This window comes from Zeugodacus cucurbitae, chromosome 6, assembly GCF_028554725.1.
Source record: "Zeugodacus cucurbitae isolate PBARC_wt_2022May chromosome 6, idZeuCucr1.2, whole genome shotgun sequence".
Classification (NCBI taxonomy): Eukaryota; Metazoa; Arthropoda; class Insecta; order Diptera; family Tephritidae; genus Zeugodacus; species Zeugodacus cucurbitae.
This window is the reverse complement of record NC_071671.1, coordinates 45,589,453-45,607,659: the sequence shown is the minus strand read 5'-3', so window position 1 is coordinate 45,607,659 and position 18,207 is coordinate 45,589,453. Positions and strand designations below refer to the sequence as shown.

The 18,207-nt window shown below is 35.6% G+C and overlaps 1 protein-coding gene across 8 annotated transcripts in view; it reads left to right on the top strand.

Annotated features, from left to right (window-relative positions):
• LOC105209846 (uncharacterized) overlaps positions 1–18,207 on the top strand; it is a 159,268-nt gene that overhangs the window by 83,346 nt on the left and 57,715 nt on the right. For all 8 annotated transcript variants that reach the window (XM_054234472.1, XM_054234474.1, XM_054234475.1 and 5 more), the window contains exon 2: positions 1,923–3,633. The gene's annotated coding sequence lies outside the window, so the exon portion shown is untranslated. The remainder of the gene's footprint in view (positions 1–1,922; positions 3,634–18,207) is intronic.

Sequence of the window (18,207 nt, the reverse complement as noted above, 5' to 3'; positions counted from 1 at the left end):
AAATTGGTTAAAAACACCAAACCGCGATCATTCATGAATTTGTTGTTTGTGTTGGTGGACGATGGAATTTAGTCTTCATATATCTATAAAAATTATGCACATTTATATACATACATACATATATACAGTTGAACTTCCATAACTCGAACCCCTGAGTTGGCAATAGCGATTAGAAGTGAAATTTTATACAAATTTCCTTCCAAAAATCGAACTTTTCGACCAAGGCATAATAAAAAATTTAAAATGGTACTATCGAGGCAGAATTTTAAGAGTCCCCCTATATGGTTGGAGTAGTGATGAGCAATATTTCACTACCGGTGATTCTTTCACGGTGATCGAAAAATCGCATATAGCAACTGCGATCAATTTTTGTAAATAGCAGTGAATTACAATCGCAATGGCAGTTCAATAATTTGAGTTCGCTCACTGTAGTTCTAGGTGACAACGAAAGCTGTAAAATGGACCTAAAATTTATCAATCATTTAATTGTGATTACAAAAGTAAGTAAATTTTGGATATTGTTAAAATTACTTAATAAATATGAAAATGTTAAAAACTAAAAAAAAAAACAAGTAAGGAAGGGCTAATTTCGGTTGTGACCGAACGTTTTATACTCTCGCAATTTATTTATTTAATATTATATATATATACGATATACATACATATACGGTATAAAATCCATTGAAAGTTGGAAACCCTAATATTAGGTTAGAAGCACCGAGGTCCTCATGTTCGATATATGGGGCCTTGAAAACCTATGGTCCGATATCGGCGATTTTTAGAAATGGGCTGTCACACTATAAATGTAGTATTTATACAAAGATCTGTACCGATATCACCCTAGATGCTAAGTTTCGCTGGAAAGAGCATGTCAAGAAAAAAAAAGTGGTGAGCATGATTTAAAATTTGCTTAGTTTTACTATCTAGTCGGTAGGAGATCCGCGCTTTCAATCGAAAACAAGCTGTTTATATATAATCAAGTACTAAAGCCAATTTGGGCCTATGGAGTTCAACTATGGGATTACTCAAGTCAAAGCTGTATTGCCTGCATTCAGCGCTTCCAAAATAAGGTACTAAGAAGTATAGTTAAGGCTCATTGGTATATTAGATCTGCTGACCTTCACCGTGATCTTTATGTGGATTCGGTAGTAAATCAAATAAGCACTGCTCATCGGAACTGCTGAGCGAGAAACCCGATTGAAAGGCAACTGTAGCAGCAAATGAATTTCTCTAACATTTGACTTTTAATTATTTTTTTATAAAATAAAAATTAGAATATCAAAGGGGAAAAAATATATGTATATAGTCAGTCGGCTAATGTCGAGTCGTGTATTGTTAGTATGCAAATACTGCCATAAATGTTTGTTTAGGAACTAAAAGTTTTATGTTTATGGAAAATGAATTAACACAAATTTTACTACCAAAATATTTTATTGGTACCACTAAAGAACCACAGACTTTTAAATAAATAGCCAAATTTGAAATTTTAAATAAATCTGAATGGCTGCGCTTAACGCGGCTGTGCCAAATGTGCCGGTCGGTCGACCAGTTTACACACACATACAAACGCTCTAGTGTTTGTTGTTATTTTTTGCTTTTCAAATATACAATAAATATTGTTTGCTATTGTTGTTGTGCACTAATAAAGTATAATTTTTTTTTTTATTGTTGTCATAATTAATATTATTACTGTTGCTTGGCATTCTGCGCGGCCAGCTATCAATTTGTTGTGTTTCCTTTTCCTTTTCCTTTCGTTTTTGTTTTTGTTGTTTATTTTGATTATTATTTTTCGATTTTTGTTTTCATTTTACTTTTCTTTGATAATAAATAATTTATAATAATCTCTATACACCACCATATGTTTGTATGTATATAAATTTGATCTCCAACGCTCACTCACTCTCTTTCTCTCTCTTTTCTAGCTCAACGCTCGCATCGGGGCGCCTGGCCATTGTGCTCCAAAAGCGTCTGACGGCGAATTCGTTTCAGTTGGCGTGCGCTGATCAATTGACGTTGACTTGGTGAGATCGCTTGTCGGCCAAGTACATATATACTTAGAAATACGTACATATATACATAAATATATATGTAAATATATACTAGTGCGGCGTGTGCAGTGTTGAAAGATCAAAGCGCCTAAATTTTGAAAATTTCGCAAAAATTGGAACTTCTCATGAAAGGAAATTGCGCAAAAAGTGTTTAAAGTGTTTTTTGTTTTTGTAATTACAATAGTGTCTGTCTGCAATATGCGCTGAAGTGTCACAGTGTGCTACAAAAGTGTGCGTTCGGTAATAAAAAATAATAATAATAATAACAACAACAAAATCTTGTAAATTTACCTACATATAAACTTGAGTAATTAGTGTTGTGCAAAATTGCGTTGCAAATGCCCAATGTAAGGCATTTCCGGCGCTGCTAAACAAGCTAAAACCGTCTAAATTGACTTCGCCCAGTTTTGTGCAGTGTCTGTGAGTGTATATGTGTTAGTGTTTGTGTAGTAGTGTAGGCAGTGTTTGTGCAAAAGAAGTGCTTGAAATAATGAAATATACTAAATACAACAATCATTGTATTTTGCTTGTTGAAAAAACAACAACAACAATTTAAAAAATTACAACAACAAATGCGAATTTAATTGAAGTGACGGATTTAACCTTCAGCAAAAAAAATCATACTTAGGTGTTTTTAAGAATTACAACAACAATAAAAATTGTATGTAAAAAATTACAACAACCACAAAAAATAATAATTTAATTGAATCACCAAAATCATAATAAAATCATACTTAAGTGAATTAAAAAATTACAAAACAATAACAACAACAAAGTTTTAATAATAACTTACAACAACAATAATAAAATTTTATTAAATCAACAAAATCATTAAAAAACCTTACTTAAGTGTATTCAAGCATTGCAATAACAACAACAAAGTTTTTATTGAAAACTTACAACAACAACAACAAGAATATAAATTTTATTGAATCGAAAAATAATAAAAAGTCCAACAACAACAAAAACTTCCAATTGCTTTAGTGTAGTGTCCATGTGTATTTTGTGTTGCATTGGTGTTAGTGTTACCGATTTTTCTGGTCGCGAGTGTGTGTGTGTCTTTCTACAACAACAACAACAACGCAATTAACCACCGCCAACAATCAAGCAGTCGCCACTAAACAGCTTAGCGGCCTAAAATAACAATCATCATCAGAAACAATAACAACAACAACCGATCATCATAACAAGCAACAACGACGAGGCGTGTAAACTAAAGCTACGGAATTCCAAAAGTAACTTCAACGCTTGAGTCCACCAACAAAGCGCTGCCATTCTAAGCGTAAGAAGCGCAGAATAAGCGTTTTCTCAGAGCTTTGAAATTGATTTTGCTCCAAACGCGCCGACACGCAACTACATATATACATATTTACAACAACAACAACAAAAAATAATTATTTTTATTGTACTCACAAACAATAACAACAATCAATGCTGGTCGCTGGATGGCTTAAATATGGATATTTCAATTATCACCTCCTCCATAGCGGCTGCGTTTAGACGCGGCATAGCTGCCAAATCATTTGCCGCCGCTAAAATGAGTTTCTCCGTGGTAGCGAGCACTCGTTTATCGCTGGAAGACACGGTAAGTTTTACTGGCCATCAACTGACTCATATACAAATGTGATATATAATTTATACATATATACTAATTTTATGTATATAACAGTGTATATATGTATGCAGCAAAGTGTATCTACTGCGCCGCATACATACATATATCATTATTTGCTGTTATTCATATTGAAGTTTCTGTGATTTTTCGATTTATGATGGCGGGTGGTGTGTGTGCTTCATGACGACTGCGCTGTCGCGTCGCAACTGAGGCCGTTTGAAATGGATTTTTTTTGTTGGTGTAATGCTTTTTGTTGTTTTAACAATGTGTATCTGATAGGTGGCTAGGTGGCGTTCAACTAGATGTGCATACAAACAAACATTAAAATATTCATAGATATATTTTCGTATGTATGTATGTAAGTACACGAAAGCTGTATCTCGTCGGTACTTTAATTTTCTACTTTTTATGTGCGGTTTTGATTTGTAGTCGCCGTCGCCGGTGCTGCTTTCTTTTAGTTAATCTGAAAATTGTTTTTGTCTTTTTGGGGGCGAAAGTTTGTACTTTAATATAGGCATTGGTGGGCATTTTATCTCTCCGCGCTAAACAACAATATTTCGATGATTTTATTTTGGAAAATTATATGTAACAGACCTAAAATCGACTGGACTGACTTTGATGAAATAAATACATATGTATTTTCTTCGAAAAAAATTTTAGTCTTGCCGATTTCTTTCTATCCATCATTAGCTCGAGATCCGAGAAGAGAAAAAGGCCACCAGTGTCAAATACGAAGAGTACTGTAGATAGGGATCGGGCATTCCGAAACCCAATTCCTGCAATTTTACCATAAGCTCATCGGCTTCGGTGCTCCTATGACCTGACGAAATTTAGAAAACCACTAACGAAGCGTTGCTTCGCATAGCTTCTAGCATTCATCACATCACTGTAATTTTCTTAGGTGGCGCTGCTGTAAATTTTTACTGCATTTTTATTGTTTTTGTCGAACAAATGTTTTACAGATTTTAAGGTTAATAATTAATATTTTTATGATTCTTATTATGGACGAATGTTAAGCAGATCATTTAATTATGTCAAAAAATGTGATTTTCGAGAGAAAAACTGTATTTATGAAATTAATATACATTTTTATTGGAGAAAAGACGTTTTAAATAAAAAACAATAATAATACTTTCACTAAAAAGTGGGATTAATATTTAAATTTAGAACTACTACTACTAAGAAAGACCTAAGTTTGGATGTTCCGAAAATTGTATACTTTTTCAATTTATTCATTTAATTTTACTAAGAGAACACACAATTTGACTTATGTATTTATTCGGCACAAAATCGAATAGAATAACTAAAATCATTATATAGAGTATATGATGGCTGAAGTTATTGCTCGACCGATTTTACAAATATTTGCCACCAAGCAATTTTAATAAGGTAAAAACTCTATTATAAGATATATGGGAGCTAAAGAAAGTTATGACTCCATTTCACTAATTTCTGACACAGTGGCTCATTATTGAAAAATTGCGTCTGAATTCCTATATAATATTTAAGGGGTTATATACAGTTAGGAGGTCGAAAAAGGGCATTTTTCAAGAATTTTTTCTAGGCAAACTATTTGGTTTATTAATTTGAAACTTGGCAGGTATATTATGACAACCTTAAACTATATTCACATATTTTTTATTGCCAAAAATAATTATTATTGCCAATTTTACAGAGGTCCGCAAAAAAAGGGCTCTTGCAGTGAGCACGATATCTCTGGACTGGATCATTTAAAGTGCAAAAACTAAATAAATTTCATTAATATAATAAATAATCTAGTGATTGATCGAAGGAATTAGCAAAACAAATTGTTTGACAAAATGGCGACTACTCAAAGAAAAAAGTTCGTTTTTCGACCAAAATTCGGGTCTTTAATTGTTTATAAAAATAAGAAAATTTCGGATGGGGAATTCCTTCGATTAATTACTAAAAGGTATAGTTAAGAAGCTTGTGTAAAAATTTCAGACCAATCGGTTCAGCCGTTTCTGAGAAATCTTGTTCACCGACTTTGAAAACAACGTTTCAAGAAAAACGAGTTTCAAGTTTTGTCAGATCGATTTTTTGAAAATCCTAACTGTATATAACCCGTTAAGAGATACCGATTATTTCATCAAAAAGTTATTAAAAACGTTCTCAATTTCGACATTAAAGGCATTGAAAAGTTATAGACCGATTTCGACAATTTTTAGATGCCACATCTCCAATGTAGTATTTCTACAAAGTTTTATTCCGATATCTTCATTGATTCTTGATTTATATATTGCAACGAATCAGGCGGAATTCAAAACTGTGTTATAGTACAGCGGTCGCCATAACCTTTGAACTCGAAAGGTTTATATTTATTTCTTAATGGCATTATGTTTAGCGTGAAATCGTTACATGTTCTACTACGATCTGATAGAATTGGTTGTATAAAGAACGCTAGCGTGTTTATAGCGCACAAATCAGACTAATTATAAAACTACCTTTAATGCTGCTTTACTACATTACTTTATTTTATTTCGTTTTTTATTATACTCTCGCAACAGAAGTTGCTAAAGGGAGTATTATAGTTTTGTCCACATAACGGTTGTTTGTAAGTCCTAAAACTAAACGAGTTAGATATAGGGTTATATATACCAAAGTGATCAGGGTGACGAGTAAAGTTCAAATCCGGATGTCTGTCTGTCCGTCCGTGTAAGCTGTAACTTGAGTAAAAATTGAGATATCTTAATGAAACTTGGAACACGTGTTCCTTGGCACCATAAGAAGGTTAAGTTCGAAGATGGGCGGAATTGGACCACTGTCACGCCCACAAAATGGCGATAACCAAAAACACATAAAGAGCTGTAACTAAGCCATAAATAATGTTATGAAAATAAAATTTGGAACATAGGATCGGATTAGGGAGGAGCACATTTGAATGTAATTTTTTTGGAAAAGTGGGCGTGACCCCGCCCCCAAATATGTTTTTTGTATATATCTTGCAAACCAATAAAGCTATATAAACCAAACTTTCTGTAGTCGTTTCTTTTAGCCGTTTCCTTATACAGTCCAAAAAATGAAAGAAATCGGATAATAACCACGCCCACCTCCCATACAAAGGTTGGTTTAAAAATGACTAAAAGTACATTAACTCACTAACGAGAAACGTCAGAAACACAAAATTTCACAGAAATGATAGCAGAAGGAAGCTGCACTCAGTTCTTTTTACAAATTGGAAAATGGGCGTGGCATCACCCACTTATAGGTTAAAAACCATATCTCAGGAACTACTCGACAGAGTTCAATGAAATTCGGTATATAATATTTTATTGACACCCTGATGACATGTGTGGAAAATGGATGAAATCGGATCACAACCACGACTACTTTCTTTATAACTCAATTTTGAATTCCATTTGAAACCTTCACTTTATAATATATACATTAGGGACCAATGATGATAGCGAAATAAAACTTTAAACAAATACAGTATATGATCAGTGGCATCACTTGTGAAAAAATTGTCGAAAACGGACTATAATTTTTTAAGGCCCCAGATATCGAACATGTTGAACTCAGCGCTTAAGGGTAAATTTTTACCGAAAATATGGGTAAATCTCTCAGCTAATTTAATGTAATTCAGAGAAATTGTTTTCTTCCAATAGTGTGTCTCTATTCCAAAAATTATTAAAATCGGGTCACAACATCTCCTAGCTCCCGTATACATAATTATAGGTTTTTCAAAAATTCGTTGGGCTTTATTACGCATATATGTATTGGTTAATATGTGATTAGGGATGGCAAAAAAATTTTTTAATCGACTAAATAATCAAATGATTAATTGCAATTAATGTAAAAAAATCGAATAATCGATTAATTCCAATGTTTGCAACTTTGCGTAAAAATAAAACCAATAAAATATAGGAGACTATATTCTTATTTCAGACATTCAAATTGTGTTCGTATATACACAAAAACAAAAACGGAAATAATTATTAAAATATCGTATTAAAAATTCATTTGTCTTAGCATAAAGGAAAATATATTCATTGAAGTCAAGCAATTTAGAAGTCTGTTCAACCAAGTTTGAAGAAAAAGCAATTTCGATAAACGTTTTGTTGTCAAACGATTGCGTTTTTCGGTCGCAGTTGTACCCGCTTTTGAGAAAAGCCGCTCAGCTGGTACTGAGGTACCAAGTAGATGACAATACATTTTTGAAAGTCCGTACAGTTTGGGTAAACGGTTTTCATTTCTTCCCAAGCCTAAATAGTGTTTCGACTTAGTTTTAATACCTGACAATTCAAATAAAAGCTCAATTCATCATGTGAATTTGTAAAATCGTTGTCCTTCCTCCTCCTTTGTGCACTCTAGTGCACAAAATGGTGTCAGTGTCATCATCACTTAGGGAAACATTGTATTAAATCCTAGATTGCAGAGTCTAATTTGTACACATATATTTATATATAACTAGAAGAAATTTAAAATGTAATACCGATTGCACCAACTTACCACCAATTTGCAGGCTACAGTTGCATGCTTTAATTTTAAATGCTGCAACATATTTGATGTGTTATTAGAAAATTTTAAATTTTTGCTGCAAAGTTGACATTTAACGTAGTTATTGCTTATTTTATTAAAAAAATGTCCACACTTCGCTTTTAACTGGCGCCATTGCTCTTCAAACAACTGCACGTAAAATGCGTTTGACATCATTCATTTGTTGATATTAAACTACGTTGACATATTAGAATTTAACTATGTTTACACCGTTTGCAATTTCGACCCTTGTAGCTAACTTAGATGAACATAAAATGTATTAAATTTCAAAATGCTGTTTGCGATTATTTTGCAATTACTCGAGTAATAGTCGAGTAATTAGAAAAGGTGTTTCGATGCAATTAAATCGTAAATTGAATGAAAATAATCGATTAATTTAATCAAATGATTAATCGTTGCCATCCCTATATGTGATATATCTTAGCAAAATTAAGTGAGCGTATAGTATTGGATATAGTCTCCCTTGCTGGTGAAATTGAATGAAATCGGTTCAGGAATTACCTCAGCCCTCATATCTATATATGACGATTTTCGTTATTGTATTAAACTTTATGCCGAATTTATGGGTAAATTTGTGCGTTATCTTAATAAAATTTCTTCAATAAATTGCGAGAGTATAAAATGTTCGGTAACACCCGAACTTAGCCTTTCCTTACTTGTTTTTTTATATTTTTTTTTCTTAATTTTTAATTTTATTTTGCTTTTAATTTATATCGTTTCATTTGTGTTTCTCTGCCTGCATGTCACTTGAATTCCAATTCTTCTTTTGGTCATTAACTTGTCGCTGTTGCTGTGTTCTGGTTCTATTCTGTTCTGACCCGTCGAAGCGCAACGGATAAATTTCGAAATCAGAGCATGTTTTGAATTTCATATCAGCGCTCACACATCGGCAACCGAATTTTTCGGCGCTTTGTAAAATGTAAATTTCCATTTGCCTTTTTCCTGTTTTCTGCTTGCTTCGCTTCTTCGCCTTTGTGGCACTTGTTAACTTTGATTAATTCCAGCGATTTTTTTTCTCAAAACACACATCCATCAAAAACTTTATTTGTGCCTTCTTGCTGCCGCTCCTCCACTTTGTGTTAATTTACGCATAATTTCTTTGTGTTTCATTTTACTACATCTTCCACTTTCCGGCTTTACCTTTTGTTGGAGTTCGCTTAATTGACTTGGCTTTTGTATGCTCGATACTAAATAAAAATAAAAATTTCCAAGCAACTTTATATGTTGTTTTTGTAATTTTCAGTTTTATTATTGTTGTTGTTGTTTTGTGTTTCTTTTCGGTTAAGCTCCTCAATCTACAGTTTTATTGGTGGCGTGCCTCTCTGCTATATCCGTTCACCCAACGCTTTGCACTAATTTTATACGCGCTCATGTACATACAGCTTACATGTAGACACATTTCTACATACGTACATATGTATGTATATGTAAACCTTTCAATGTAAATTTCATCAAAAACCACCTGTGTGTTCTTCGTATTCACTCCGAAGCTCCCTAACCAATTCACACATTTCCCACCTCGTTTCGTCCCTCTCCTCGTCTCTCTTCAGCTCTGCGCCGCAACAAACACTTTCAGTTTGTATTTTAATTTATCCATAGCCGTTAAGACAGCAACAACAAATTCGAGTTAGTCATGCATGAATTTCCATTTCATATTAAATGCCTAAATGGTCGTTCCATAAATTTTTATGTGATTAAGGTATTCAACTTTATTTGTGTATTGTATTTTATAGTTATTTACACTATAAATATGCGTGAGTAAGTGGAAATTTATTTGTAGTTGTTGTTGCTGGCTTGCTGTTCATTGCACTCTTCGGTTAGGTGGATTAAACACACTCCGCATATTATCGGTTGTCTTTGGCTAGTCGGGGGTCAAGTTCAAGTTCATGTTCGAAATTAACATGAATGAGTGAATTTATGTAAATACATTATGTATGTATGTATAGTGTAAATGTATAGATACTTAGAAAAAAATATATAAACAGAAATCAAAAAGTTTAAAGGATGGAGTTCAATTTTTGCATAGTAAAGACCCTGCCTCTGGAATCTCGTATTGAATAAATGTGGCACCTCACCTACATATTATATTAATTTATACTGCATAGAGGCAGCTCCTTCTCGTGCTATCGGAGACAGCTCTAAAATCGATGAAAAGGTGTGTAACGTTTCTTCTGTCTCGGGTCTTTTCCAAGATTTGGCATATGATAAATATCTGGTCAGTTGTTGATATTACATGTCTTTTGCCTCACTGATAAGGTCCAATCAGATTGTCGACAGTGGGCTTTAGTCTTACACACAGTCCACTCGATAGAACATAATATGCGATATTTAGGAAGCTTATCCCACTGAAATTGGCGCAATTGTGGGGTCTCCCTTTTTATAGATTGAGAGCACACTGCACCATATTGTTTCTTTGCCGCCGTATTTGAATAGCTCGGCCGACAATCTACCGGTCCTGCCACTGTGTTGTTCTTCAAGTGGGTAATTGATATTCGAATTTTTTCATAATCGGGCAATGGAACATATGTTCCAACATCATCAATTGGGGAATCGGGTTCGCCATCTCCTGTTGTTGCACTTTCACCGCTATTCAGTAGGTTGCCGAAGTGTTCCCTCCATAAACCCAGTATGCCCTGAACATCAGTTACCAGATTACTTCATTGGTCCCTGTATGTGTATCCCTGTATACACCAATTATTATTATGTCAAGGAATTTTCGACCGAAATACCAAGAGAAAGCAAATCTGATTTAGAACAATATATAAATATGTATATGCATATTTTCTCTAAAGGAATCAGTCTTTGAATTATGCTCGAGAATGTTGTGGGAATGCGTCTAGATGCGTCTTTCATACATATCGACATTCATATATATTTGAGTATGCATTGTGTGTACGTGTACATGTGTGCAATTATGAAAGTTCATCATCATGAATTACGCCTTCCTGCCTGCACAATTCCATAGCAATTTCTTCTTCAGCTCTTTTGCACTTCCTTGTGCGAATCAGTCATTTCCGCTGCGCCACGCGACTTCGACTATCTTAATATGCAGTTCACGTTATGCTGTTTGCTAACAAAAGACGCGAGAAAGCTGCAGAATGTACAGCCGCCGCAGTCGCGGAGCAGTAGAGATTTGTGCACATACGAAGTCGAAATGAACTGAATGAGATTCATCTTTATGCCATAGACAAAGGCGACAAGAACAACAACTGCAGCAACAGCAACAACAACAATAATAAAACTGCAGCTACAACAACATGGTGGAGAATCTGCGTTATTTAGTTTAAAGTTCGTTTGGCAAGGCAAGCAAAGCATTCGCATCGTTAACGGCGTCCTTCGCTTTGCCAAAGCGTCAGCAACAGCAACAATAACCACATGAACGCTGCTTCTGCTTAGTGAGTCCCTGATTGTTGTCGTTGTTATTCTGCGCTGACTGCATTTACTGATTCGCTGCACGACGCAACAAAAAGGCGACTGCAGCAGTAAAGTGTATGTGTACCGCGCGCTTAAACGTCAAATAATAATTATGCTACCCTTTGCGAATTGCGACGCCGTTGGTGGCTGTGGCAGCGGCAGCGCAGAAGATTTGCACTGCTTAACAGCATCGCCGCCACCGCCAGCATTGCTCGCCACCAGCCAGTCAGCCAGGGTGTCGGTCGTGTGCTCTTCGCTCTGTCGGTGTACAGTTGTATCAGCCAACTTTTGCTGCCGCGAAATACAACACACCTCTCTGGCTCTGTGCCACAGCAGGCCCTTTTTAATAACACAGCTTACCAATACACTTATAACTGTAAACAAATACACGGGTGGATAACTGTGCGCTCAGCAACCCTGCTACGAAAAAATACTAAAGTGCAAATTTTTGGGAATGTTGGTTTTTTATTTAGATGTATTATCTAAAAATGATGAATGATTCCTTAGATGAAGGAAGTTCTCGAGTACAAGTCTGGCTATCTATCAAATAGCTACCATATATGTATATTCTTGAAGACTCGGTTCGCTCAGCGATTTCACATAATTGAGTTTAAATATTGTGAACTTCTCTTTCTTATTAACTTTTAATTAACATTCTGATCATCCTACTATGTTTTCAATGGTTTTGCATCAGATTGGTCCATAAAAAGCGATGGATCGAGTGAGAGTCCCATCGAAACTTCTTTTTTATGACCTCCAAAAGCTCTGATTTGATTTAAAAATTCGAGGTTATTTCTTTTGTATGAGTAGATAAAGATCTCAATTAAATTCAAAAAGGATATACTCAGATATCTGGAAATGAAAAAGAGCTCTCACGATATACCATTTTTGAAAGTTTGGGTAGAAGTAAACTACACCAGATCTTTTATTTCATGATAATGGTACAGAAAAAATATATATTATTTGACTCTGTAATTTCTCGATCATTCGTTCCTCCATTTTCACGGTCACAAATGCCAAGCTACAACCGAAATCAGGCTCTTTAATTTCTGTTTTTTTGCAATACCCAGGGAACCTCCAAAGTCTTCAGCGATTATTGGCATTTATCTAGTCGAACCACGAGATTTTAAATTTGAAAACATCAGATATTGTCATAAATCTTGTCAGGAAGTGTTAAATTTTACTGATTTGTTACAGGGTATCGATTTTTATCATTTTAGAAATGACCACTAATGCTCCCACTCTTTTAATCTAGTCATAGACCTGAAGGACGAATTGGTAACATTTTTTTACAGACTGAAATCGAGAAACAAAATTTTTATTCTCTAACAATTATATTCTCTGAATTCAAAAACATTTTCTTCTAGTTTTATTATATTTGTACGAAGTTCATGGATCGTCGGTGTCTTGTTGGTATAGACCATAGACTTGACTAGCCCCACAGGAAATAGACTAACGGCGTCAAATCGCACGACCGAGGCGGCCAATTGACTGGCCAATTTCGTGAGATAACACGTTCACCAAACTTGGTTTCCAATAAATCTATTGTGACATTCGCTGTGTGGCTTGTGGCGCCGTCGTATTGGAACCATATATTGCCAAGTGCATATCATCCAATTCGGACCAAAAATATTCTGTTATCATTGTTATACCGTACCAAACCGAAATTTTTTCGGGATGCAATGGTGACTCATGGAGTACGTGTGGATTGCTGCCTGACCAATAACGCATATTTTGATTATTGACGAAGCCATTCAGCCAGAAATGAGCCTCATCGTTACGTAGGACGTAGCTTAAAGTCAAGGCCACTGACTTCGAATTTCGGTAGCAAATTTTAATAATTTCGACTGGTTGTTAGATTGTATATCTTTCGATCATAAAATGGCAAACCTTACTGAAGGCAAATGTCAGAAGAGCATGAAAAATAATGGCGTTTGCTCTACCTATCGGTCTACTTTTGTAGCGTCCCTTTTGAAAACCCCTATATAACTGTACAATCTTGATATGCTAAATTAATCCAATAGAAACTCCTTTCTGATACTTTACTTAAGTTATCGAAAGAATTGAAAATATTCCCGAGCCTATAGTCTATATGGAGGATCTTGTATATCAGTGTTGGAAACCATGTGAAGCTTGGAAATAAAATTGTATAAATTTACAAAAAGTGTATTGAAAATTGTGTGGATGAGAAATTACAAAGTTAAATATTCATATACTATTAGTGGTTATAATATTTGGAAATAACTGTTCATCAGTGAGTAAAATAAATGTTGATGTTAAAGTGGAATTTGGAGTTCTAACAAAAGTCATAATCTTATACATTTGGTTTCTAAAATACTATATCTGAATAAAACGAGATTTCTAGAAATAACATTTTCAACTACATATGTAATAAGAATTTACCTGTTTCTAATATCATATATACCTGAAAATGACTCAATTTTTTCCCTACTGGTTCTACTCTTCTTTAAACGCATGTGTGTGTGTGCGTTTGTGGTATCTAAATATGTGCATTTCAATTCCGGACGCTTACAAATGCCAAGGAAGGAAGGGAGTAGTTGCAGTTCTGCTATTGTTTTGCCCTCTACTGATACACACACACTCACAGCCCCTACTCTCGTGCTACTGACACTGCACCCCGGTCGACTTCGACTCCATGCGCGGTGGCTCAGTTGCCTTTGGCTTTAATGCTGCAGCGCTAACTCCTGCACACACATTTGTACTGCCAGTTGCTCTTGTTGTTGTTGTCATAGTTATTGTTTCCTTTTTCATTTTTATTATATCTTTTATGCACTATACTGCATTTGCCTCTGCATTTCCTCAGCGTGTAGCCTTTGTCGTTGGCACTGCATCACTATTGCTCTCTCTCTCTCTCTCTGCATCTCTGCCTTTAGATCTCACTCCTCTGCTTTGTTGCTGCAGTCCGATTTTCTATGTTGCGACTAGTTCAGCAAATCCTCAACTTTGCATTTGTTTCTTTGCCGTGTGCTACACTCACATAAATACATATGTACATATATACAAACAAATAACTGTATATACAGTGTTTTTCTCCGTGCCCTCAGACCCGCTTCCTTGATGTCCTTGCTGTTGTGTGTTATTATCCTTTTTACATACATATTTATGCTTAACTGTAGTATTTCATTGTTGTTGTTGTTTCTCATTACTAACCTCACCCCATGCTTAGCTGCTGGATTTTTTTTGTATGTTTGTGTGTTTGTAATATGTGTGAGAGTCCATTTATTTTCACTTTTTTCACTTTATTGCTCGTGCTCGTGACGTCTTTCGTTGCGGTTGCTTTATTTGTATTTTCCAATTTTTTATTTATCATCTTGCTGCAACATCGTTTTTTTGTTGTTTTGCATTTCGTTTATTCCTTTGTCTCAATTGCCTTCAGTTGTTGCTCTCGTATCCTTTTTATCGCTGCAGTGGTAATTGCCAAATTACGTGTCCATCTGACAGCTGCTCGCTCTTGTTGTTGTACGAGTTCTACCCATTTTTGAAGTTTCTTTTCACCTCTCTAATGCTTTGGAGACACTATGTAATCCCTGTCCAAGTCGCGTTTCTCGCTTCTGCTCATTGGTATATGAATTTCGTATGAAAATGTGGAAAAATTACGCCCGGAGTTTTATATGTACGTAGTTCTTTTTGTTTGAAAATTCGTGGTTTTCTGGATTCTTGCACAGTTTTTTAGTTACATTTTTTTGTTTTTGGTCCTATTGTGTTCTTTTTAAGTAAGGAAGAGGACATATACATTTGTATGTTCCTGATATGATATGATAATGGTGAAGAAGCTGGAGCTCGAGTAATCTGACTTTTATACCAGGAATATAAAACGAATGAAAAAAGATTCAATACCTCAATTTGGATTAGAAACTCGACCAAAAATAGTTCATTCCAAAGATAAGAAAATTCATCTCAAAGGAAGCATCATTTGAAATATTTACCATATTTTCAGACATATTTGTTTAAAGTCTATATGGTTTTTTTACTGACCGAGACATCGCGCATAAATAAGCATTGATGATTCTTGTTTTAGAATACTAACCTTAACTAGAAGACCGTAAAAGTTCCAAAACAACTCATTCAATTGTTCCCAAGGTCCCAAAGTGACGCTATGCTTGCTATTTCGTGTATGCCAGGCTTTGATAAAATATTTCCTGATGAGGGAGAAACACTGTTGATGAAAAGCACGGGCTTAATAATTGTTCCGGCAAGTCTGACCTAGCATTACAAAGTTCAAAGGCAAGATCAAAAACAATAACTGGGCGACAGTTAAAATCCTCCTAAAACAGAAGAACTGACTGGCAAGCTTTAACGAGTATTTTTGGGGATTCACATGGAATTACCTCAAACAAGGTAAAACAATCAGTAAATACTATTACTATGCGTTATGTGATTCGGTTGAACATAGAGATCAAAATTAGTTCAAGGTCTTGAAAGCGCATTTAGTAGTTCCTTAGTTTTAGAATTTCTCTCTCATTTAATTCGATTTTAGTTTTATAAAATCTACCAAAACCTTATAACAACATAAACATACTTTGCATAACATGAGAAGGATTATGTAGCTAAACTAATAATGTCCTAATATTTTGCTAAATTATTCTCAGATAACTACCCTATTTATCTACTCTTCAACATGTTTTATTCTTTCCTTTGTTTCACTATCGAGGAGAATGAGATTTATGTCTTATATGCTAGAGAAGTGTAGTCTTAAGGCTACGTTATTCTCGATATCGACATATCTTGAGAAACTTGATGCGATTCATAAGTGTAAATCACATAGCCCGGTTCCTTTCGCAACTTGTGCTCTCTCCTGAAAAACACTTCTTGCAATTAAGTTATAGCGAAGTACGATTAACAGATCATTAAGTTTTTCCGGTGCAAAGAAATTTCCGATGCTACGATGTGAAGACTAGCTCGACAAACAGAAAACAGTAAAGAAAAACAATCACACCTCCACATTGCACTAATTGCAAAAGCATTTCGAACCAATCACCGCTTTTGATGGGCGCTCTCAGCCTTTGCGCTCATTTTGCATTTCCATCCGATTCTACGGTTTTGCACATTTTAATAGACTTTCATGCTTCGACACGCCGTTCTATGCCGAAATCGTTGTGATTCATGTTGTTGTTTTTGTTACTGTTTTTGTTGTGGTTTTTTGATATTCTTGTTAAACTGTGCCGCCTCTGGCCTAACTGCTGCCCACTCACCACCTCCGTGTACTACACCTGTATATGCCTCCGTTCGACTAATTCCCTACAAGACGCCCACACATAGCGGAGTTTACATTTAAACGAAGCTGCTTCCAAATCGATTGAGCCATGTCGTGGCATACAAACACCACACACTCATTCTAAGTATTCGTAGAAACTGTCGTTCGTCGCTTCTGTCCTTGCCCGTTACACCGAGTTCGGTGGTGCTGGGGCTCCTGTCCGTCGCTCCGTCGCTCGTTCGTCGGTGTGGAGAGTCAACAACAAAAGTTTAGGCAGCTGGAAAAAATGGGAATTTTTCTTGATGACACTCATGTTTGCTAAAAGCCTGTAGTCGTTTTGTTTGTTGTTGTCCTCCACATTCGAAATGGCCGTTCGTGCTGTTGCTGTTGCTGTCGGCCGTCTGTTTGTATCCGTCCTGCAGTTTACAGCGCTTTAAACGTTTAATTTTGCCTATTCCGCCTTTTCTATGCGTTCGCTCGTGTGTGTGTGTGGCTGTCGTTTGCCTTTTTCCTGTTTTCTTTCCTTTCCCCCGCCTCCACATTTTTTACAATTGCTCGTACAACCTGCAGCTCCTTCATCGTTTTTAGCGCTCGCCCCCACCTCGGGTTGTTTTGCTGCCCTTCAACCTAGGTCCTAGTATCATAATTCACGTTTGCTGACAGTTTGGCTGCAGAATTTTTTCTACTGTGGGGGAGGGGGAGAGTGGGCACTGCAATATTTTTCCAGTTCTGTTGTTGCTTGTTGTTAGTATTTGTGCCCTTTCCAGCGCAATGCAAATTGTATCTATTTCGCAATCGAGAAAAAACATAAACGAAAATTTACAAATCTACAATCACACAAATGCAAATGCAAATACAAAATACATAGAAGTTCTGTGCTCTGTGTATCTGCAATAATTTTACACGCATCCACTCGTTGCAAAGCAGAAAAATCGTTTTTCACTTACACCACTCCGGTCGCCCTTATTCATGTAGGGGTATGTATTTCTATAAATGTAACGGGTGATTTTTTTGAGGTTAGGATTTTCATGCATTAGTATTTGACAGATCACGTGGGATTTCAGACATGGTGTCAAAGAGAAAGATGCTCAGTATGCTTTGACATTTCATCATGAATAGACTTACTAACGAGCAACGCTTGCAAATCATTGAATTTTATTACCAAAATCAGTGTTCGGTTCGAAATGTTTTTATCGACAAATTTTGTTCAGCGATGAGGCTCATTTCTGGTTGAATGGCTACGTAAATAAGCAAAATTGCCGCATTTGGGGTGAAGAGCAACCAGAAGCCGTTCAAGAACTGCCCATGCATCCCGAAAAATGCACTGTTTGGTGTGGTTTGTACGCTGGTGGAATCATTGGACTGTATTTTTTCAAAGATGCTGTTGGACGCAA